Raw genomic sequence first — 23,688 nt, 5'->3', positions numbered from 1 at the left:
TGTCATGAACAGAACCTGGAAGGGTGTCATGCCATGAGAGTGATTACGTCATTTTGCCTTGGATTGGAGGCTCTATCTCTCTCAGGCCCTCAGGCTCTTGCAATGTGTGAGATCTGCTGAGCCCCTTCTCTGTCCTAATCGTCCTCCTCCTGCCTTCCTCCTTGCCAAGTGTCACTTCAGTCAAGTGGTTTAATGAAAAATATATGTCATGGACTATATCAAAATGTTTACTTAAATAATGGTTACACATGTCAGATCATTTTGAGACTTTTTGTTGCCATTCTCCTTAATTCCTCCCCAAACATATGTTATGAGCTGAAAATTTTAGTAATTTAATAGTATCATCTCCTCCACCATTTCATGTTTCCACTCTAATCTACATATTTTTTGTTGAATGCATTGATTAATATCAAGTTTAAGAAAAATTGGATCAAAGAAACATGTGGCATGTAGCATATATTTCTGTTTCATGTCATTTGTTTTGATCTTTTCCTTATTCAGATGGACTACCACATATGCCACTTTGATCACTAAAGATAAATAATAAAAGGGTGAACTTACAGTCTGAGCAAAATCATTGCAACTTTTACATTAAATCTAATTGTTTTCTATAAAAGCAGGAGACTATGTTAAAATAAATATTCTTCTTGTCCTATCATGTCCAACTTTACAGTCAAATATCAGTTCCCCAAGGAGCATTATTTCTTCCCTAAAATCTATCACCACACAGAGATATCTTTGAGCACATTTTAAAGCATTCTTATTCTAGCACGGGAGCACACCTATGCTTCTGATGCTTGTCTTACTTTTTTTAACTCAAAATGGTACTCTTAGATGTTGAGCTGAGCACAAGATTCGAAATTGCAAATGGCTTACCCGATGTGCATATGCAGAGGGAAAATATGATCTCTGTTTCTCTGAGTGTGTGAGCTCACTTAGGAATGGAACTCTTCTTATTCTTGTCTTGTCAAAGCCCAACCTGCCTAATTGGGTCTCTGCTGAAAACAAATGTCAGCCACGTGCCTGTGGCTAGCAGCAATGCCTAGCTGCTTCTCCTTTGTGAGTGCTAAAACCTAGGCTATTCTAGGACCTCTAAGTCTCATAAACCAAGCACTGCCACAGCACCATTTTTCTCTCCACTATACATAGGCCTTGGGGAGAAATTAAGCTTAGCCCTGCTAATTAATGCACTGTGGCTAGACACAGTGAATTTGGATAAACAATTCCTGAGCCAGAAAGTCTAAGAAGAGTCTAAGAAGTCTCTTTATTGCGTTTCATTTTATTTTCCAGGGCTGATTTTACTTCAGAGCTGTTTGTTGGATGAGGGGCAGGTGGAAGAGTTGTGGTGTTGAGTGGGAAAGGAAATGATTGCCAAGTATTAAGATTTGGGTGTCTGCATCTCATACTTCTCTTAAGTGCAAATAATATAGTGTGCCCAACTGGGAAAGAAGCCCCGGGAACTGTCGGAAAGCCGAAAGTGTTTATTCAGTGCTTGGCTCAAATGATGGCAAGGTGTAATGGTGTTTTTGATTAATGCTCTTTGCATGCATTAAATACTATGTATATTATTTAGTAATGGTAATATATGGAAAACAATCAAATTTTTTCTGTATTTTGTAGAAAAACATAATACATAATGGTGAGTAATATCTTAGCAATAAGTAGTAAAACGTGTTTCCAAAAGCTGAATTTGAAAATTTCCCAGGTAGAAATTCAAGTCTAAATTTTCCTCTCACTTTATTTATTTTTGCCCTGTTTACCTAACAGGAGGAGTGTCTTTAAGTGAGCATTAAAAATACCTACCAAAAAACCAAAACAATACATTTATTTTTTCTAGCTACAGACAGAACATGTAAATAAGGTCTAGTAAATAGGGTCCAAGGAACCTAGAAGAGGTTATTCACAAATAAAGGATTTTCATGGAGATGAAAAAAAAGGAGTTTTGAATTTGTCCCTATGACTAGGAGAATACTTATAGTGAATGAATACTTACATCAGCAAATTCTTGGCCCTGGAACAAAGGCAATTCCAACCATACAGGGGGTACCCTTATGAATGCTTAGTGGATATCCTATCAAGTAGAAGCTTACTCTGAGACCCGTCCAGGAATGACCATTGGTGATGGTTAATTTTATGTGTCAAATTGGAGAATGTTTTTGAATGAGATTAATGAGATTAGCCTGAATAGAACAAAAAGATTAGACTCCTCAAGCAAAAGGAAATTCTCCAGTAGACTGCCTTCAAACTTTATCTGCACTGTCAGCTCTCTTGGGTCTTTGTTTGCTGCCCACTCTGTAGATTTTGGACTTTCCAGCCTCCATAAATTGCACAAGCCCATTCCTTAAATCTCTCTCTCTCTCTCTTTTGCTCTCTCTGTTTCTCTCTGTCTCTCTCCAGTTGGTTTTCTTTCTCTAGAGAACTCTATCTAATGCAACTACCAACAGCCTTTGAAAGTTCCTCTTTGTTGCATTAGCTTAAGAAGGGATGGAGACTTGGAAAACTGGCTGGGTGATATGGCAGAAAGTGAGAGAGCAGGAAACATTGACAGCTGTGGATTGAAACACTTTTCTTGTAATGTTTTGATTGGGCAGGTAATGCAAATTTCAAAAACTGGTTTGCCCTTCTTAAAATGGATCTTCGAAGTTAAAAAAAAATGAACCACAAGGAGTATAGTAGCACAATGAGATTAACTATTGACTACTGTTCACTTATTTTCCCTTTCCTTCATTCTCATTGCTTATTGCTCCTGACCGATCTCTATCAAGGACCATGCTTGACTCTGTCAACAGGTTAACTTTGTAAAAGATAATTTGACAATATCACTCCTCTGCTTAAGTGACTTTGATTACTTCCCACTGCCTTATTTGTAAATCTAATTTCCTTGTCATGGTACACAAGGTCCTTAATGATCTGATTCTAAAAGACATTTCTCCTTCCAGGTCTCACTAGGGTCCTTTCAGTCTGATTGCTATGGACTTATCGATCTACTCATCACTGCTTGAATACACAATTATGCTGGTATTGTCTCTCTCTTCTTTGGATGTTCTTTTCCTGTTCAGTGGTTGAATTTTTAGGCCCAACTAAAATAGAGAAGTCAACTGTAAAATATTTTTCATTCCATATAATCAGAAAAATCTCTTCTTTTAGCTGTCAGAGCACTTTTTAAAATGTCTTTGATCACATCATTGCACCAATTTTTAGTAGAGTTTGCTATATACAAGTCTGACACTCCTGCTGGAGCTCTAAAGTGAATTAACCTGGTTTGGAAATTCATCTCCACTGCCTGAGAGTGGTTTGACCCTATGAAGTTTTTCCTCACTAAGGCCCAATGTCCTTCTCTGGAAAATTGTGAAAATATTAGGAAAATTAAGTGTTTTAACATGAAAGTATTTAGAATGGTGCCAGACATACAAAAAGAGCTATAAAATATTAGCTTCAATTCATTTGTCTACTGGTTCTTCAAGAAATATTTATTGAGTGCCTGTATGTGCCAGCCATTGTTTATCATCATCATCCTTAGGATCACTGAGTTCACATTTATTTTTGAATGCTGAACATATAACCCAATAAGTGTTACATAGATATTCATTGTATGATTATCGATATAAGAATTGCTTTGGTCATTAGGCTTAACCACTGGGAAATTGGATGCTCAGTTTTCATCCCATTTATTAGGTAAAAAAGATACAGCCTATAGCTATGAAAAGCATGATTTATACCCTAAATCTGTTTTCCTTAATGGTTGAGAATTTAAATAACCTAATTAAAATGAAATAATATCTCCCTGGTATGTAAAATAACTATGTTTATAAAGACGATACATTATCAAATTACATTGGAAGCACCAATTTATAAATGCTATGATTATGTATTTTTGTCTTATTGTAATATAGCAAATTTTACTATAATATATAAATTTAACCTGTGAAATATTAATAATCTCAGCAATGAAACATAATCAATATAAGTTTGCAAGAGCTTCATATGTAACATTAGCTGTTAGTAATAACACACAGCCTTTTAAATTTTTATGTTATTGTGTCTAACATCTCTTAGTCTCTGGTATATAATAAATCACAGTCAAAATTATGACAGTCACAAGTGCAAGTATGTCCTTTCCCACATAGAGATAATGTACACTTTCTTTGGTATCAAATATAGGACCTATTAGGTGAGTCTACCACAATCTGTGTTATATATGCAACTTTAGTAACAAATCGCACTGATTGTTCTCTAATTATGTGGTTTGCAGATGCCTAAATCTGTCGATTTGGGGATATTTGACATAGGTCAACTTGGTTTAACTGTACAGCATTACAGTCCTTTTAGTTTAATAGTAAAGATATAAATTCAGGACTGTTTTAGAGGTGAACATGCCAATTATTCTGACAAAAATGTCATATTCAGTGGGAGTGGACCCCTTGATCCTCAGTGGGGACCTCCAAAGCCGAGCTATGCCTCATGATTTTTAACTACCTCACGTGGGTGGGACCAGCTCATTTTATGTCTCTACCCCTTCTTCCAGTCTCAAGGTGGATTCTTCTGTATATAATTCTTAGTTATAGGACTTTTGTTCAGATAGACTGCAGGCGATTCTCAGTAATGGTTGTTCTGTAGTTGTAATTTTGATGTGGTCGTGAGAGGAGGGAAGTACAGCATTTACCTACTCCACCATTTTGACCAGAAACCTGTTTTGCAACCATTACTCTTGACACCTTTTTGAGTGATAAAGTAGATTTTTCTGACACAGATATATGGGGTGGGGAAGATAGAGAGATAAGTAGAAGGTGGAATGATGGTGGTTTTATTTTGTTGTTATTTTTGTGGTAACTTTACAGCATTTTTAAAAGTCATATACTCTGTTTAAATATCTCTCCCTAAAAAAGCCTGAGCTGTATAACAACCCATATGTGACCATATCACTCTTCTATAGCGAGGTGGGAGAAAACTCACTTTATAGAAATGTACATTTAAATAAATGAGTGTTTATCAAAATAAAGTTAGAATTTTAAAACCTTACTATCTCATTGCTTTTAAAGTGAGGAATGCAGCCTACTCAGAAGGAGCCCAGACTCTGGAACCAGACTGCCCAAGTTCTGTTCCACTGACATACTCTCTGTGGCTCAGTGTCCTATAATCTGTGAAGTGGGGATGTTGGAAATAATAGTTCCTACCACACAGGGTAATTATAAGGACTAAGCTGATAACAAGAGACCTTTTCCACGTTTGAATGGAGTGCTTACAGTCTCCATCATCTGAAAGAAAATCTCATCCTTTTCACATGTCTTCCATGTTTGAAAGAAAATTGTATCCTTCCCACATATCCTCCACTAGTCTGTAAGTACATGGGATTCTATGATTGTAATCTAGACATCATTTTTCCTGGTTCCAGTTAACACTGGTGCTTAATAAATATTTGCTGACACCTGTTTTTTGAACCACTTGAAAATCTAACATTAGTATTTCATTCCTTTTCAGTTCTCAGGCATAATTCTTAAACTTCTATAGAATCTTTGCCATGTAACACCATAGTAAAACTGTCAATAATTCACACTTTACATTGACTTTTTGCTTAATTTTACTTAATTTTACCTAAAACCAATTGGGTACCAACTGTATGTGTCAGGCACTGTGTTGTTAGGCACTGCTGATAATACCACACAAGAATAATACCAGCGTAATCTCAACCCAAGATGAGCTCAAAATCGATTATTTAATGCAGCATCTATGGATCAGAAGACTGAGGCAATGGAAAATTCTGTCATGTTCTATATGTTTGGAGGAAGTAAGAGCTGTGAGCAACTTTCATTGAATGTCTCTTGGAAGGTAAAGATGAACTCAAAAAAACTGCTCTTTGAGAGGTTATAGAAAAAGGGAATCACAAAGGAGAATCTGAGGACAAGAAAGTGAAAAGCATAGGCACACTTATTTTTACGTGATTTATATTTTTGGGGAGAATAACAGTCCTGGAAAAGAGAGTTTTAACCCGGACCTTATCACACTGTTGTACTGGACTTGTAGCATCAGCATCACTGGGAACTTGTTAGAAATGAAATTACTGGGCTATTTTTCAGACCTTCTGAATCAGAAACGCTGGGGAATGGAGTCCAGCAATCTTGTTTACACAAGCCTTCTAGGTGGAACCTCTGTCATAACCTAACCCAAACTGTCTGTAGATAATTATTCAAGTTCACTGCCTACTAAGTTAAAGGTAATGAAACTTAATTTTCAAAACATCATCATTGTGCTCTTTCAATAATTGCTACATATAGAAGTAATTTGTTTCTGCTAGATAAAGAAGCAGTTCTTTTCTGCTCTCATTAGTGATAAAAAAGACATAAATAGCCAGCTAACAATACAAAGCAGAATTTGCTTAATATCAGATGATTATTTGGAATAAATACTGTAGATATTTAGAGAAAGTGGCAATAATCCAGGTTCAGGTGATTGTGGAAAAGGCCAGGAAATAGAATTTGGCAGAGGTGGTTGTCTTGTTCTAGCTCTGGGTTCCTAGACAAGCCTTATGCTTATTTATTGCTGAGTAACAAACCACTGAAAACTTAGTGGCCTAAAACAATAACTTACTATCATCTCTCAAACTTTTGAGGGTTTACTGGGCTCGGCGGAGAGGTTCTTGCTTGGAGTCCCTTTTGTGGTAGCAGTCTTAACTTTAACTATAGCTAGTGTAGAGTTCTCCAAAAGTTCCACTGGACTGGATGTCGGTGAGCACGTCTTCTTCATGCACATGTGTTGGCCTCTTCCTCTCTGCACTCAGTGTCTCATCCTCTAGGGCCTCTCCAGATGACTTGGCTTCTCACAGCATAATGGTCTCAGAGAGGTGCTCATCTTTTGATAACAGCTGACTTCTGAGACAGGAAGTGGAACTCCAAGTCCTCTGAAAGACCTGAAAATGACGCAGCATCAATTCCATCCCATTCTATGGGTCAAAGCAATCACAGATCAAATTCTGATTTGGGGAAGGGGGTGGGGGGAGGGGACACACACAGGTGTGAATACATGCAGGCATGTTTATTAGAAGACCATCTTTTGGAGACTAGTCACTAATAATTTCTGGAAAATGTTGGGTTTGGCCTAGATGATTTCTGGAGTGTTCTTGTATGTAGCATCACATTTCTATGTTCCATGAAACTTCCCTCAACAAATCGTAATTCACCAGGGAGAACAGTAAAATATACCTAAAATGAATATCGTCAATTTTCTATTCCCATGGTATTTTATTTTCAATTGGTTACCAGTATGAGCTGTTGATAAAGAAAAACCAAAGAAATTTTTCTTAAGGTTGTAAAGCCACTAGCAACCTCCTAGAAAAATATGTCACTTAATGCTGATGAACCATTTTTGCTTTAATTTAATCTCTATAATCAGAGTATACTAATGGCCCAGCCTACATCACAACTTTTTAAAAAGTGATAATATATAACCAATGCATTTGTGAATATAAGTCAATAATTTTTAAAAATTATTTTTAAAGTCAATACCTTATAAGTTCATTTTACTGTTCTTTTTTTAGAACTTTTATTCCATTAAAATCATTATATCTTAAAAGCATAATGGTTCTATTCTAATCCAGATGTTTTGTAATACAAAGTTCTGTGGAGAAATACAATGCCCTCTAGGAAATCCTGTTGAGTGGAAATAAATATGTATTTTTAAAGAATTTTTTTAATATACAGGCTCTGTTGCTCAGAGTATTTATCTCATGAGATCAAGCCAGATGCCATATTCTTGTTTGAAAGTCATTAAAGTTCTACCAAAGAAGCAAAATGAAATTCTAAGCTATAAATAATTAAAAATTACTTTTAAAATTGCTTATTCTCTAAAAAGTAGTAAAAATTTTTTAGAAAGTTTGAAGTTATACTAAAATCTTTATAAAACTATTCTTCACTAGAATGCCAATAACATCTTTTCCTTATTATATTACTATAATATTTAAATTAAGGAGAATGGAAATGTTTATATGTTATGGCTTAGACAGTTTCTCTTTTACACTGAGATTTGAATGCCTAAGCAGAATATTTTTCTCAATAGTTATAGTATATAATATGTTTATAATAAACTATCTGCTGTTCAAATTTAGGTCACAGTCATAGCATATTTTTTCATCATTTTTTACATCAGTTAATTAGGGCATACGAACCTGTGAATTCTCACATAAGGCATATTGCTTTATGTCTCTTCTCCAACCACTTCCACCTTGAAGCCTTCCTGGACCACTCCATATAGTCAGCTACAACACCCCTCTTGTCACCTGACTCATCTTATTGCTTGCTAGCACTTAGCACGGGGTCCTGGCATAATGAAGATGTGAAATAGCTGTTGGTGAATGAAAACCTTTGTCTCCTTAATTGAATGTAAAGCATTACTGGTCCCAAATGACTTCAACTTGCACCTTGAGTTTTTCTAAGATCACCTGGACAAGGGATGAGTATATTAGTTTTTTAAATTACAGTCTCTTCCAATTGAAAACTCAAAGCCTAAGAGATTGGCATTTTGGGGTAGAAATATTAGAAAAACTTTTTTAGAAATAAAATTTAACAGATACTAACAAGTTATATTTAGTGTTAACTTTTAAAATGCTCTATTTTGCAGGTTAGTGTGTGTTGCATTTTAAACATTTTAACAGATAAGTGTTTCTTAATTTCAAAGTGAAAAGAAATGTTAAAAATTTCTACTTTGCCCCCAGAAAACTGGGTTATAACAGTAAAATGAATGGAACAAATTAAAATCAGTAGAGCATAGTGAAACAATGAGTTTTCTCTTCTGAAAAAATGATAATATGTTCTACTAGTTATAGCCTTTCATCATGGACTTCCAAGGATGCTAATGAAAATTAGTGGTTATCCTCAGTGCATTAGTGCCTGTAGCCTCACTATATCAGAGAAAGTATTTTTAATCTTATTTTTGTAACATTAGAGAAAAGGAGTCAAAAAGAAGTTACATAACATTTTAGATAAGAGAATGGCATAGGCATTTGCTAAGAAGGGATAATACTCAGGTCTCTCGATTATACCAGTTGCATGTCCCTTTGATCATATAATGCTGCTCCATATAGAATCGTTGACTGTGATAGAAGAAAAGAACAGTTGTGGGGAAGGGTAGCACAAGACAAGTTTTAAGTGCATGGCAAAGTGATGTCATACCATATAATGATCTTTTTTTTTTTTTTTCACTTATTTAAGTGAAGTAGTGATTACAAAGTTAGTGGTACTCAGCCAGTCTACATATTAACAGTCGTAGAAACATATTTGACTTTAAACATTTAAACGAAAATATTAGTGCTCATTTCATGTGTAAGAAATAGCAATGTCACATATGTGAGTCCTCCGTAGAACTATCAATGTTCAGTAGAGAGCATATGCATCTTTAGTGAATAGGGGTGTTTGAGAGAGGGAACAGCATGTGCAAAGGCACAGAGGTAAGAAGCACAGCCCAATTACCAACAAGGCTGGCATATGGAGTGAATGAATGAGTGATAAAAGAATATAATGGCCAGGGAGAGTCAGATCCTGAAGGACTTTAGAAGGACTGCTAAAAGTGTGGACTTCATTTCATGCATAACGAGAGCCACTGAATTGTTTTTAAAAGCAGTGCCTGTACAACTTTTCCCTGTATCGTGTGACAGAGATTGTTATAAAATCATTAGATCATTCTGGGGAGAATGATTAGATCATTACTGTCTACTGTATTTTTATTCAAAACACTGTTAGGAAAGACTTTAGGACTGAGGCTCTCTCATTCATAAACACTTTTAAAGTCATCTCTCTTCATAAATATATTTTAGTAATAACCAATAAAAAACATACCTGCATTTTATGTCCATTGTCCAAATATTCCATATTTCCTACAAATACGAAATATACGGGACACCAAAGAAAGGCAACAGAAGCAAAAATAACCAAGTGAGACTACATCAAACTGAAAAGCTTCTGCACAGCAAAAGAAATCATCAGCAAAATGAAAAGGTAGCCTACCGAATGAGAGAAAAACATTTCTAAATCTACTGAACTCATACAACTCAGGAAAAAAAAAAAACAAAAAAAAACAAAAAACAATTCGATTTAAAAATGAGCAGAAGATCTGAGTAGACATTTTCCAAAAAAATAAAATAAATGAAATAACAATAATAATAATACAGATGGCAAATAAGTACATGAAAAGATGCTCACATCACTAATCAGGAAAATGCAAATCAAAATCGCAATGAGATATCGCCTCACCCCTGTTAGAAAAGCTACTGTCAAAAAGACAGTAGACAACAACTGTTGGCAAGAATGTGGAAATCCACTATGGAAAATAGTATGGGGGTTCTTCAAAAACTTAAAAATAGAACTACCAAATGACCTAGTAATTCCACTTCTGGGTATTTATTGGAAGGAAATGAAAACACTAATTCAAAAAGATATATGCACTCCTGTGTTCACTGCAGTGCTATTTGCAAAATAGCCAAGACATGGAAGTAACCTAAGTGTCCATTGTGTGTATGTGTATATACACAATGGAATATTATTTAGCTATAAAAAAGAAAGAAATCTTCATTTACTACAGCACAGATGGATCTTTAGGACATTATGCTAAGTGAAATAAGTTGGACAGAGAAAGATAAATAGTGTATATGTGACCTTATATGTGGAATATAGAAAAAATTAATTCATAGATACAGAGAACAGACTGATGGTTGCCAGAGGTGGGCTGTGGGAAGTGGGCAAAATGGGTAAACATAGTCAAAGGGTAAAAAGTTCCAGTTATAAAATAAATAAGCCCTGGGGATGTAATGTACATCATGGTGGTTATAGTTAATAATACTGTATTGTATATTTGAAAGTTGCTAAGAGAGTAGATCTTAAAAATTCTCATCTCAAGAAAATAAATTTATGCGTGGTGGTAAATATTAACTAGACTTATTATGATGGTAATTTTGCAATATGCGCAAATATTGAATCATGTTGTGCATCTGAAACTAACATAATGTCATATGTCAATTACATCTCACTAAAAAAAAACCCATAATAGATATGTACAGAACTGAGGATCGTAGAGGAATACGAAGAATATTGCTAAAATCTGCAATTGGTTTTCTGATTATGGAAGAAGATGTTACTTTGTAAAAGGACTAACAATTTAAATTCCCAGAGGGTCTAATGGTTTTGGTGTAATCGCCAAAGCAAATACCAAAGGAAGGAATTTTATTATGAATTTATACAAGGTACAAGGGATAAGATTATAAACTTTTAAGCCAGGCCATGATGTTTTTTTTCCTCTGTTAGAAGCCAGTTTTATTTAGACCTTGCTACTCAATGAGTGATCAGGATAATCAGGAAGCTACTGACTCAGTACCTGCATTTGGAACAGCCCTGTGATTCATGTTCACATTCAAGTTTTAAAAGCACTAATTTGAGATGTTTATTAGATTTTTAAATTTTTATAAAGTATGCGATAGTCATAATAAAATAAAGACTATAGTTTATCTTTAAAAGAAGAAAACTGGTCAAGACAATGTTCATGCTAAAATTCTAGGAAAGAAAGAACAGTGAAATGAATTGTCAGTCTTTTTAAATATGCATTTTAGTTTTACCTAAGATCATGCAAGGGACAAATGGGAAGATTGTTTTTAAGCATCTCTAAATATCACTTCTTTATATTTCACTCCTTCTGATTATGTATCTTTAGTAACTAAATGAAATTATATCAATCCTGTAAGCAAGTTTTAGATATGGAACTTTGCTAAATTTTTTAACCTACTATTTAAATATTTGGATTTATGTTAAAGTTAAGCATGACTTTTTTTAAATTCTGAATTTCTTAGGAATGTAATTATATCTTAATATTCTATATGATTTCTGTAAGAATTATAGTTGCCTACTGTCTTTTAAGTGAAATTTTAATAAATGAAAGTTAGTAATGATGTACCTTTCACAGGACCTATGTCCTTGATCTATTTCTTAATATATTTAAAAGTGTATATTTAGGGCTTATATATGCAAACTGTTGTTAGAGCTACAATGAATTTTGCCTTTAAGAAATTAGCATCAAAGTCTGGGACACTAGCTTGCTGATGAATAATTCTGATTCATTTCTCTGTTGTTATTAATCTGAGACAGGGGTTAGCAAACTTTTTCTCTAAAGGACCAGATAGATAGTATATATTTTAGGTTTTGTGTTCCATACAGTCTGTCTTAACTATTCAGTTTTGCCATTGTTAGTGTAAAAGTAGCCACAGACAATACATAAGTAGACGTGAACGTGTTCCAACAAAACTTTATTCATGAGCACTGAAATTTCAGTTTCATATAATTTTATTTCTTTTGATTTTTTAAAACCACTTCAAAATGTAAAAGGCATTCTATAGCTTGTGGGCTATCCAAAAAAGCCAGAGGGTTGAATTTGGCCTGCAGGCTATAGTTGGCTGACTTTTGACATAAGACATTGAGTACATGAATGTGTATTGATGGTGGTTTCACTATAGACTATAGATTTAATAGGAAACTCATGAGTTCCTGGTATCTAAACTATAAGATTGGCATTGTTTTTATTTATTTGAGAAGAAAACCAGACACTGAAAGAGAAAGAGATGAGAACTAAAAATCATTGTGAATCTACTGTACTAAACACTGTGTTCAGTATTTTATGTTTTCATTTTGTTTAAACTTCATCATACCCTGATGAAATAGGTAACATCATTGCTATTTTATATATGAGAAAAACTGAGGCTTAAATAACTTTTCAGTGTTCTACAGCAAGTCAATGGCAGAATCAATCTAAGTCTGACTGCAATTCTTGCACTATACCACACTGGCCACAATGACCCACTCAATAGGAATGCATGCTCTATAATCAAATGAATTATCTTAAGAGAAAAATGAGGGTGAATGTCACATAGAATGTAATGTTTGGAACCTTGAGGTGGAATCCTAACAAGTGGGTGCAAAGCTAAGGAGATTATTGAAGGAGGCTGAAAAATAGGCAGAGGAAAGACCACTTTTAAATTCCCAGTGGACATGATCTTGTCTTTCATTTCACTCCTCTTCATTTATCTTCCTTTTCCCCTTTGCATATTTTAGCTTTATGGCCTGATGAAAATGATCGATTTGCATTCTTCTTTTCACTTATCTGTCTCTGTTCTTGGTCCAAATTTTCAAAAAAGGTAAACTCATGGCTCCTCAACTTGCAATTCTGTGTCCCTAAGAAAAACTGCATCAGGAGCCTCCGGTTTTCACCAATAGTACTTGTCAGTGTGCTGTAAAAAAAGGCAAAGGCGGTAGATGATAGAGATTATCTTTCATATGCTATTGCCTTTTGTACTTTCTCAAAGCAGACTATAGCCAGATAGCTATTTAGATGAGATGCAAATTATATCTGTTCACAGTATTTGAGCTAGATAATTAATACTCTATAAGTGGAGAGCTGAATGTTCATGAATACAACTATACACATTATGCAGAATCTGTTTTTTTCGTTGCGTGGTGAGCATGTTGAGAAACATCCACATTTCCCTCTTAATAGCTGAATCTTATGTTTAATATGTGCTTAATTTTTAGGCACTTTAATTGTCCTTTGTTCAGGAATCCCTCATAGTCAAAAGAGCTGAGGTAAAACAATGAAGTTAGTACAGAACGTTTTCACTAGAGTTTACAGTAAATATTAGAAAAATATGAGAAAGTTATACCCTAAGAGAGATTTCACCTGTCTTTGTGTTGACATTTTCCATAGTGCACATCATTATATAGGATAAATAAGGAATAAAAGAATGTGTGAAAGAATCTCTCACAAATGAAATCTGCAATATTAAACACTGTACAGCTTTGATTTGAGAAATTGGAAATATGACTTTGTGTTTGGAAGATTGAACTCAAATATGTATTTCTCATGTCTTAATGTTTAGGTAGAGAAAAGTAAGCAATTTTCATGGAATCTTAAGGAGCAAAGAGAGCAATAGAATCTTTTTTGCTATTAATGACTATTTTCCAGGATTTAAGAAATTGTCCTGTCCTATATAAATGTTAAATTTATATGATGAAATGGAAAATGAGGAAACACAGTAGGAAATATTTTATGAAAGTGTTGACTTATATAATTCACAATAGGCAGCATATTAGTAAACTGGTGATTCTTTGCTTATGAAGATGTTCTAAGTTACCATTAGCTATAGCCTGTTGAAATAGCATCCATTTAGGAAGCTACAGCCATGTATCCAACTCTTTTTTCCTGAATGGTACTTTAGGATGATCTAAGTGGTCTCTAGGTCTTTAAACTCGATTAACTTACCATACAACCTACCCACGCAGAACCCAGAAAGCAAGCTGTGAACTGCAGTACTTGCTTTTGACCACTATCTTGGTCCTTTTTCTGCTGGATCTTCTTTTCCCCTTGCTCTCTCTTAGTTTCCAGATTTCGGTCCTTGCTCCTTTGGAGCCTTTATTTCAGGAATCCCTCGCAGTCAGTAACATAGGTTTTCTATTTGCCAGGACTTTTCTTTTTGGTATTAGCTCTGGTTTTAGCTTCAGCCTGTGTGTTCTCCACAAAGAAGTATCCCGTTCACTTCAATAGGCATATTTTTCAAACTCTCCTATCCCTAAATATACCACAGTCTGACACGACGTTGATGGTTCTTCACATCTACATAGCAATCTGCTTCATAGGTGAGAGCTCAGAAAAAGGATTAATTTAAAGACAGCAGAGGAAGAATTGGAATTAGTAATGTTTTTAAAGACAAAATTACAAATATGGTTAAGGACAAGTGCAAGTACAGCTATTTCCAGAAATAATAATCCTTATCTCTTTTCTTTGCCTCTGTTAAGATCAATTTTCTTCTTTTTATCTAATTTTCAGTTGAAATTCAACTCATTTTTCATACTACCATTAAAGTGAGTGAAGTCATATTTTCATGTGCTTTCATTTTTTTGATAGCTAATCTCTTCTGTCTACACGACTTGCCTCTGTCCAGGACCATGACATCTTATGCTTTTGCAATAACCGAGTAGTCTCTAAATTATTAAAAGTCATTTGGCTCATTGCTTCCCCTGACAGTGTTCTGTGGAGCTGACGTCAAGGTGAGATTCCTTCTAACGTCAAGGAGAAATAGATTTCTTTAGATCGGTTACTGGAAATGTACTTTTAATAAACGTATACACTCCTATGACAGAAATAACCCTATAAATCATATTTTATCACCCTCAATAAGTATTTGTAATAGTTAGATATCATAACATGGATACAGGAACTTCATATATTTTATAGAGCCTGTAAGCAGGTCAAGTGGCTCCAGGATTAAAATCTTGCTGTCCATTGACACTCCTCTGGGCTTAGTGTGTCTGATCTTTGGCTTTCACATTCTTCAGTCCATTATGCTAACCACTGCTTTTTAAATGCTTTTATCACTGCCTTACTTGCTCAAGTTTCCACGGTACTGCCAAGCTGCTGCTGACTGCTCCGTTAATGGACTTCTCGTTTATTCTTATTTTCCACTATTCCTCCCTATTACACAGTCATTACAGTGCTGTGCTTAGGCTTTCTTCTGTGTCTTTTTCTTGTTGGTTGTCCTACTTAGAATGTCTTTTTTCTTCTTTTACACTTAACTGCACTCCGTACATAATTTTAAGTCCAGCTTATATCCTGTCTGCATGAAACCTTTCCTGAGAAACGAGCTCTCCTCGATCACTTTAATTATCTTTATGCATATCCTTTTGATTGACATACCTGCCAATTAATCATATACTATTTTTTCACTAACTTGTGTTATTTCCCTAATTTGATTGTAAATTTCATGTAGATAGAAAAATTAAAAGTTTTGCTCCACAAAGCCCTCTAAAATACTAGCCATGTAGCAAATTCTTAGGAAACTTTCTAATGAAACTTTCTAATGAAACGTCCTCTCTATACAATATTAGGACAGCTACAAGTAGTTTAACTTCTAAGAAATTTTTCTTAGTATGAAAAGAAATATAGCTAACAATTACATCTGATTTGACATTAATGTTGTTAATAAACCATTAAAACATAAAATGCACCATGTGATGCCATTTTAAGACATTGGTTATTTAGTTTAAAATGCTGTTGTGTGTATTATCCCTTTAATTTTATAGCTAGATTTTGGTTTGATACTTTATGTAGATTTGTAATGTGCTATAGTAGAAGACACAGTGTGGTGAAAAAACGAGGTAGAAAAGTGAGAAGGCAGAACATGTAATCAAAGGGATTTGTAATGGCTGGGGATGAAAGCAGAGTAGTCTGCCTGTGGAATATTACTATATACCTTCAGAATTTTGATAGTAGTTCATAGAAATAAAAGCAGTTAAATTATATGTTTCTTTTTTTCCCTAAGAAGCTATAATAACAACAAAGCAGTTTTTATCCCTAGGTATTAATAGAAAAAATAAGATAAACACCTGAGAACTAAAGGTAACTCAGCGGACACAAAGGAAACTAAGTTACCGTAAAGGCAAGTGGCCGGTAGACAATGTAGCTACTCTGCTAGTGTCCTGTTTCTACAATAAAAAATTACTACAGCTTTAGTGACTTATACCACAAATTTACTACTTAATGGTTCTGGATGTCAGACACCTAAAATTGGTCTACAAGGCTATGTTCTTTCAAAATGAAAATCTATTTCTTTGCCTTTTCTAGTTTCTAGAAGCTGCATGCTTTCTTTGGCTTATGGTCACATATCACTCTGATCTCCACTTCTGTTGTCATATCTCCTTCTCTGACTCTGATCCTCCTGCCTCCCTCTTCTCAGGACTATGTGATTATAGTTGGTCCACATGGATAATCCAAGATCATCTCCCTATCTCAAGATCCTTAATTTAATTATATCTTCAGAATCCCCTTTGCTGTATGAGGTAACATATTCATAAGTTTCAGGGATTTGCACATGGACATCCGTAGGGGCATGTTATTCTGGCCACCATAGCTACGAAGGGCATCATCTTCTTATTCTAAGTACATGAAAAAGAGTAACACAAAAAAATGTTTAAATCTGGGGTTTTTACACTATATCGTTAACAAGTTATTGTATGAAGTGAATACAAATGCCAGCGCATCCTTTCGTGGGACTCCGTCAGTGTTGCTTGTCTAGAATTCAACTCCCTTTCTTCTCATGAAGAGAACATTGATTTTCCTTTGAAAAACTACTACTCTCCCACCTCTGTTGTCAAGTGCTGTGCTGTCTACTGGCCTAGAGGTAGATACCTAAGCCTCACGCAACCAGCGAAATGAATTTTCCCTACAATTTGAATTTGGAGAAGAGTGACAGGGATAAGAAAAAAAATGGTTGAGGCTGATTCATCATGGTGATAGCTGCCGGAAGAGATTTCTCTCAAGCCTCAGTGCTTTCCTGGCTCTTTCTCTGCTTGAGATCTAAGTATTGAAACTTTACTTTGATTCTGTGAACTATATAATAGTTCCAGTAAATTCCTTATTTGTTTCCTCTTAGTTAACTCGTGTTGGTTTGGGTTGCTTACAAAGTAGCCTTCTGTAGATGGTACCCAGGCTGATAATGCTGCTGCTGCTGCTGCACTATGAGTTGATATCTGAGAAAAAGATGCTGAAGGAATTTTGTTCTTTTTTTTTAAATGACAGCTCTCCACCAAATAAATACTGCAAAGGGAGTAATGTTGGGTGGTATAGAATCCAAAGGAATTAATGAATGAAAACAAGGAGAAAGCTAATCTGAGAGGAAGTGATATTCATTCATTATATGGAAGAATTTTCAATTAAACAAAAATATCCAAAATCGATCTGGGGAGGTAATGAGTTCTTCTCTATTAGTTTCTATGGAGAGGGAAAAATAGAGGAGAAAAAATGTCTTGCTAGCAAGACTGTTGGTGAAGATGAGTTTCCCTTCAATTTTCCCATCACGGTATATTCCACCATCACTGTACAATTACTTGTCAGGCACGTGAACTTTTATGACCCTGTCTGCCTAGATAATAATTCACTTATTCCATTAGCTCAGGTTCTCAGGAGCACTAGCCTGTGAACGTATGTAGCACAAAGTCAGGAAGCTGCTCAAGAGGCTTATAGATAGGACAGTTACCTTATCATCTTGATGCACCACTTAAGAGAATTTACAATAAGACAGAGAAACACTGTCTTATCCAGAAAGGCATGTTTCTAGAAGAACTCCCAGATATGAAAGGAGTTGTTGAAACCCATGACTAATTGCCTTGCTTCACTGCTTTATGTGACTGTGCTTTGAGAATGACTTCCAATTGGCCGTGGTGGATTTGACCAATTTTCCAGGACAATGATGATGTGGAACATTACAGCTTCACAGATATTTTACAAAATCAGACTGTGACTTATGAACTATATAATACAAAGCAATTGAAAATAAATATTTTACCATGCTGTTTTATTGTTTATGACACCAAATACAACAGTTTTTATTGAGAAAACATTTCTAGTTTAACCACTTTTTACACTACATTTCATGTGTTGTATACTTGGATTTGACCAAAAAGTAAACACAAAAGAAAGTTCTGGCTTAAGAAACGTGTGAGAAAAGTAGACAGATTTTACTTTGTTTATATGAAGTATTTTTGAGTGTAAATTAACACTTTTAATAATCAACTCATAAATTTCAATTGTAATTTAAAAGCACTCTTATAGCATTTACTACATGCCAAGAATTGTTTTCAGTGCTTTACATATATCGAATCACCACAATGGCTCTCTGACATAGGTACAATTATTATCTCCTTTTCACAAATGAGAAAACTGAGGTACTTAGGTAAATAGTTTCATTGAATTAGAAATCGAGGCTGCCACCTGGCCATTTTGCACGCCTCCTGCCTTTGAACCAACAAGTAGATTATTGCACTGGCTAGCATGATTGATTTTAAATGTAAAGAAGAAATTGGGTCACTACTGATAATGGAAGCTGGAGGAATATGTCTGTGAGCCCAGAAGATTATCTATGGTGCCTCCAAGCCCAATGGCAAAAGTTAGTGCGAAATTATAGCAAGCCCGACAATATTTATATATAGGACCACTGAGGATTCAGATTTTTTTTTTTAAGAATGAAAATTTACCCCTTTTGCTGCCAATGACAAAGGGCGAATGGAATTGATAATAGAATAGAAAAGTTACAAAAACCAGTTACAGTTTTGTGACCAGTTACAAAATGAGGACTTCATCAATATGCATATCTTTATTATATATTTGAGTATGTGAATATATGCATGTGTGTATATATACATATGCACACATACATATGCGTATCTGTATGCATCTATTCACTATTCTTCCCCTTATTTCCTTTATTATTTTTAATATTGTATTATTAATTGTATATTAATTGTATAATTATATATTAATCTTTAATATGTAATATTGATTTACTTAGAAATTTAGTCTTTAGGTTACAGAATTTTCAGGTGAGACTGTGACTGAGATCGGGGAGTAAGGGGAGTAATGATATCACTAGAGAGGTATAAACTACTGTCACTAAAGATTGATATATGATGATTTGGATTTTTTATCTACCTTTTGAAGAAGAAGGTGAAAGTTATATATTTTTTCGTTTATATAAAATATATTTGCAACTAGATACACGAATACATAAAAGTGATATTGTTTCGACTGATGATGGATTGTGCTCCAAACCCACTCTTATGTGCTGTGCTTAGAGATGCTAAAGCTGAAATTCTGAAATCCTCTCTGAGTCCATTCAATCAGGGACATTGGAGAAAGATGGAAAGGCAGGAAGAAGAATCTTGTTCCTGTAGCTGTTTCACTCAATCAGCAGCAATGAGTTTACATCTCAGGCTTCTGTAGTCATTTCTAGAACTAGACTTAATGTACCCCTCAGAGATACCAGGAGCTCTCCAGGTGTCACAGCCCCAGTTACACGATGCCCGTCCTCTTAGCTGAAATGACATTATTAGCCTCTACAGTGATCTGGGACTGAGTTACTAGTGCCCCTTTCTGAGTTCCTGAGGTATTGACATTAGCCAGATGTATTAATAAGGATTCTCCAGAGAAACAGAATCAATAGGATATGAATATATACAGAAAGAGGTTTATTTTAAGGAATTGCTTTGTGTATTGTAGAGACTTGGCAAGTCCCAAATCTGATGGAGTAGGCTGACCATCTGGAGACTCAGAGAAGAATTTCAATTTGAGAAGGAAAAATTCCTTCTTCTCAGGGGAGATTAGTCTTTGTTCTGCTAAGGCCTTCAACTGATTGGATGAGGCCCACCATCCTGTGGAGGGTAATATCCTTTACTAAAAGTCCACCAATTTAAATGTTAATATCAACCCAGAAACACTGTTTTAGTCAGTTTGGATGCTATAACAAGCACACAAACACAAAAGAGAGCGAAAATAGACTTGGTGGTTTAAATAAAAGAAATTTATTTTCTGGAGGCAGGAAGTATAAGATCAAAGTTCTGATTGATTCATTTTCTGGCGAGAGCTCTTTTCCTGGCTTCCAGATGACTAACTTCTCTTTGTGTGCTCACATAACACACACACACACACACACATACACACACACACACACATAGGGGGAGGGAGAGAGGGAGAGTAAGAGTGCATGCGCTAGAGTTTTCTGTTCCTTTTCTTATAAGACTGCCATTCCTGTTGGATTAGGGCTTCAACCTAGTGACCTCATTAAACCTTAATTACTTCTTAAAGACTGTCAGCAGATAGAATTGGATTTGGAAGGCAGGGATACAGTTCATCCCATAGCTTTCCCTGGCTCTCCAAAATGCATGTCTTTATTATATGCAAATACATTTATTACATCCCAACAGCCCCAGAGTCTTAATTCATTTCAGCATCAACTCTAAAATCTAAAGGCCAAAGCCTTATTTAAATATCATCTAAATGAGATGTGGGTGAGAGTCAAGGTGTGATTTATCCTGAGGCAAATGCCTCTCCAGCTGTGAACTTGTGAAACCAGACAAGTTATGTGCTTTCAAAATATGATGGTGGGACAGGCACAGGATAGACAAATATTTCCCAGAAACATCCAGATAATGTTTGACAAAATACTTGTGTACCATGGCCCAGTCAAGTTTACATATGAAATTAACTGTCACACAAGACATCACATCATTCTCAAAGATCTGAGCCATAATTCCTTGCCTCAAACTCTTGAGGTGGCATCATCACCTGGACCTCATGACATCCTCAAAGTCTGAGTCTCAACTCTGCTGGAACCCTCCTTTGAGTTTCTAAGATATCATTAGCAGCCAGTTGGTACCTTTTCTCAAAAGAATTTGAATCTCAGGTCTCTGGTGTCCCTTCTCTGAATTTGTAAATATCAAAAAAAAAAAACCCCTTAATCTCTTCCTTTTATTTTCCCAGTCCTGGAAATGCTGGTTGATTCCTGCAGTTATTGTCTAACTAGTGTTCCCTTTTTGCTTTCTAATTCTCTAACCCTGTTTAACAAATTCTCCGTGTAAAATTTTTCATATTAAAATATCTAATGTCATTTGTATTTTATCTATTAGGCCATGGCTGATATACCATAATTGTCTTAGATCAGGCTGCTTTAACAAGTTAACATAGACTCCGTGGCTTATAAACAACAGAAATTTATTTCTCCCAGTTCTGGAGGCTGGAAGTCTGAGGTCAGGCTGCCAGTGTGGTCAGGTTCTGGTGAGAGTCCTCTTCCTGGCTCGCAGCTGGCTGTCTTCTTGCTGTGTGTTCTCCATGTGGCAAAAAACAGAGAGAGAGGAAGCAAGATCTCCTGTGTCTTTTTTTTTTTAAGGATACCAATCCCATCCATGAGGGCTCCATCCTCATGCGGAATCACTTCTCGAAGACTTCATCTTTTAAGACCATAACATTAGGGGTTAGAATTTCAACATATGAATTTTGGGGGAACACAGACATTCAGTCTATTGAAATAAATGGTTTTACTCATATTGCCCTAGTTTATGTCTACTTTTTCAATGTGTTTTTAATACAGCCCTCTTTCACTCTTTAAAATATCCTATAAGAACTATAAATTCTATGATCATGCTAAAAATAAAGACAGTGCATTAGAAATCAGGACACCTGGGATCTAGTTCTCGCTCTGTAAAAAAATACATGTGACCTTGAGCAAATCACTTATCCTGAAGAGTAGATGACTATTTCTACCATTTATTACAGCTCCAAAACTCTTTGCTCTTGTAGTCTACAATGCTATAATAAAGTTTGCTCAAATATATTTAGCTGTGTTATCATTGAGATATAGACATAAATCTGAGTAGCATTAGAAGGTACAAGAAAGGACATAAATTTTGAGCAGCAAGGAATAGAAAATAAATCTGGTTGGTAAAGATGAACTGGAAGATCTTTCCTGAAGAAAGATTGTTAAATCAATCTGATTATTTCGACATCAAAATTATTGCAGCAGAAAAGGATGCATTTAATAATTTTAATATACATATAACTACAGATAATTAGTAATAATGCTCACTTATTTTTTTCTCTGTACAGACACTACTTTAAGTTCTTTGCATATAATTATTTAACCTTTGTAATCTATGAGGCAAGCATTATTATTATCTCCATTTTATAGATGAAAGAGTCAGAGAATTTAAGTATCTAGTTAAAATACATATAGCAAGGAAGTAGTGATATTGCGAATTGTGCCTAGTAGTCTAGTTTTATAAGTTCTGAACCATAATTTTAAGTTGAGATCAGTACAGCTTTATGTGACCTGACAAGGTGTTAGGTCTATGGCCATGCCACCCTGAACAAGCCCGATCCCATCTGATCTTGGAAGCTAAGCAGGATCGGGCCTGGTTAGTACTTGGATGGGAGACCACCTAGGAAAGACCAGGTACTGTAGGTGCAAAAAAAATTAATAAATAAATAAATAAATAAATAAATAAATAAATAAAATAAAATAAAAATAAAAAATAAGAAAGTGTATATGGCTCTTGACTGCCTGAAATTAGTCATTAGATTCCTTGGCCTTAACTTCGGATGATTCTGTAATAATCAGATGTTCTGATTCAGTAGGTCTGAGGTGAGCCCCAGAAATCTGCATTTTAATTGCATTCCCAGTGATTGTTTTGTCCCCTAAAGTTTGAGATCAACTATTTTATAGCTTTTGAAATATCAAGAAAGCAGCGAAGTACCTATCTGGCAGACATGCTGCATTAGTTGGCTAAGGCTTCCATAACAAATTACACATACTGGGTGGTTTATATAACAATTTTATTTTCTCTCAATTCTGGAGGCTTAGAAGTTTGAGATCAAGATGTTGGCAGATATGGTTTCTCTTGAGACCTCTCTCCTTGGTTTGCAGGCATCCACCTTGTTGTCCCTTTGTGTCTATATTATCTGTGTCTTAATCTCTTCTTATAAGGACACCAGTCATACTGGATTAGGGCCCACCCTAGTGACCTCTTTTTAACTTAATTCCCTCTTTAAAGATTCTGTCTCCAAAAATCGTCACATTCTGAACTACCTGAAGTCAGGACTTCAAAATAGGCATTTTGGGGGACACAATTCAGCACATAATACTCACTGACCATACATCCCATCTTGTTCAGAAAAATCTCAGTTTATATCTGATATGTTGGGATAATTTTTATTAGAGCTTCTTTTTAATTTCAAGAGTGTTCCAGTTTGGACCATAAATTATGTGGTCTACCTATTTAAAGGTTACAAAGTTACTTAATTAGAAGCATATATAGCTCTCTTAATTTTGTCTGTTGTCCCACT

General features: G+C 35.1%; 1 protein-coding gene and 1 pseudogene across 10 annotated transcripts in view; both read left to right on the top strand.

The window, feature by feature from the left end:
* The window catches only part of MARCHF1 (membrane associated ring-CH-type finger 1), a 576,629-nt gene that overhangs the window by 242,515 nt on the left and 310,426 nt on the right, over window positions 1-23,688 (top strand). The gene's annotated exons all lie outside the window — the stretch shown is intronic.
* On the top strand, window positions 22,691-22,810 carry LOC120613515 (uncharacterized; annotated as a pseudogene).

This window comes from Pteropus medius, unplaced genomic scaffold, assembly GCF_902729225.1.
Source record: "Pteropus medius unplaced genomic scaffold, Ma_sr-lr_union100, whole genome shotgun sequence".
Lineage (NCBI taxonomy): Eukaryota > Metazoa > Chordata > Mammalia > Chiroptera > Pteropodidae > Pteropus > Pteropus medius.
The sequence above is the reverse complement of the archived record's forward strand: the minus strand, read 5'-3'. Positions and strand labels throughout refer to the sequence as shown.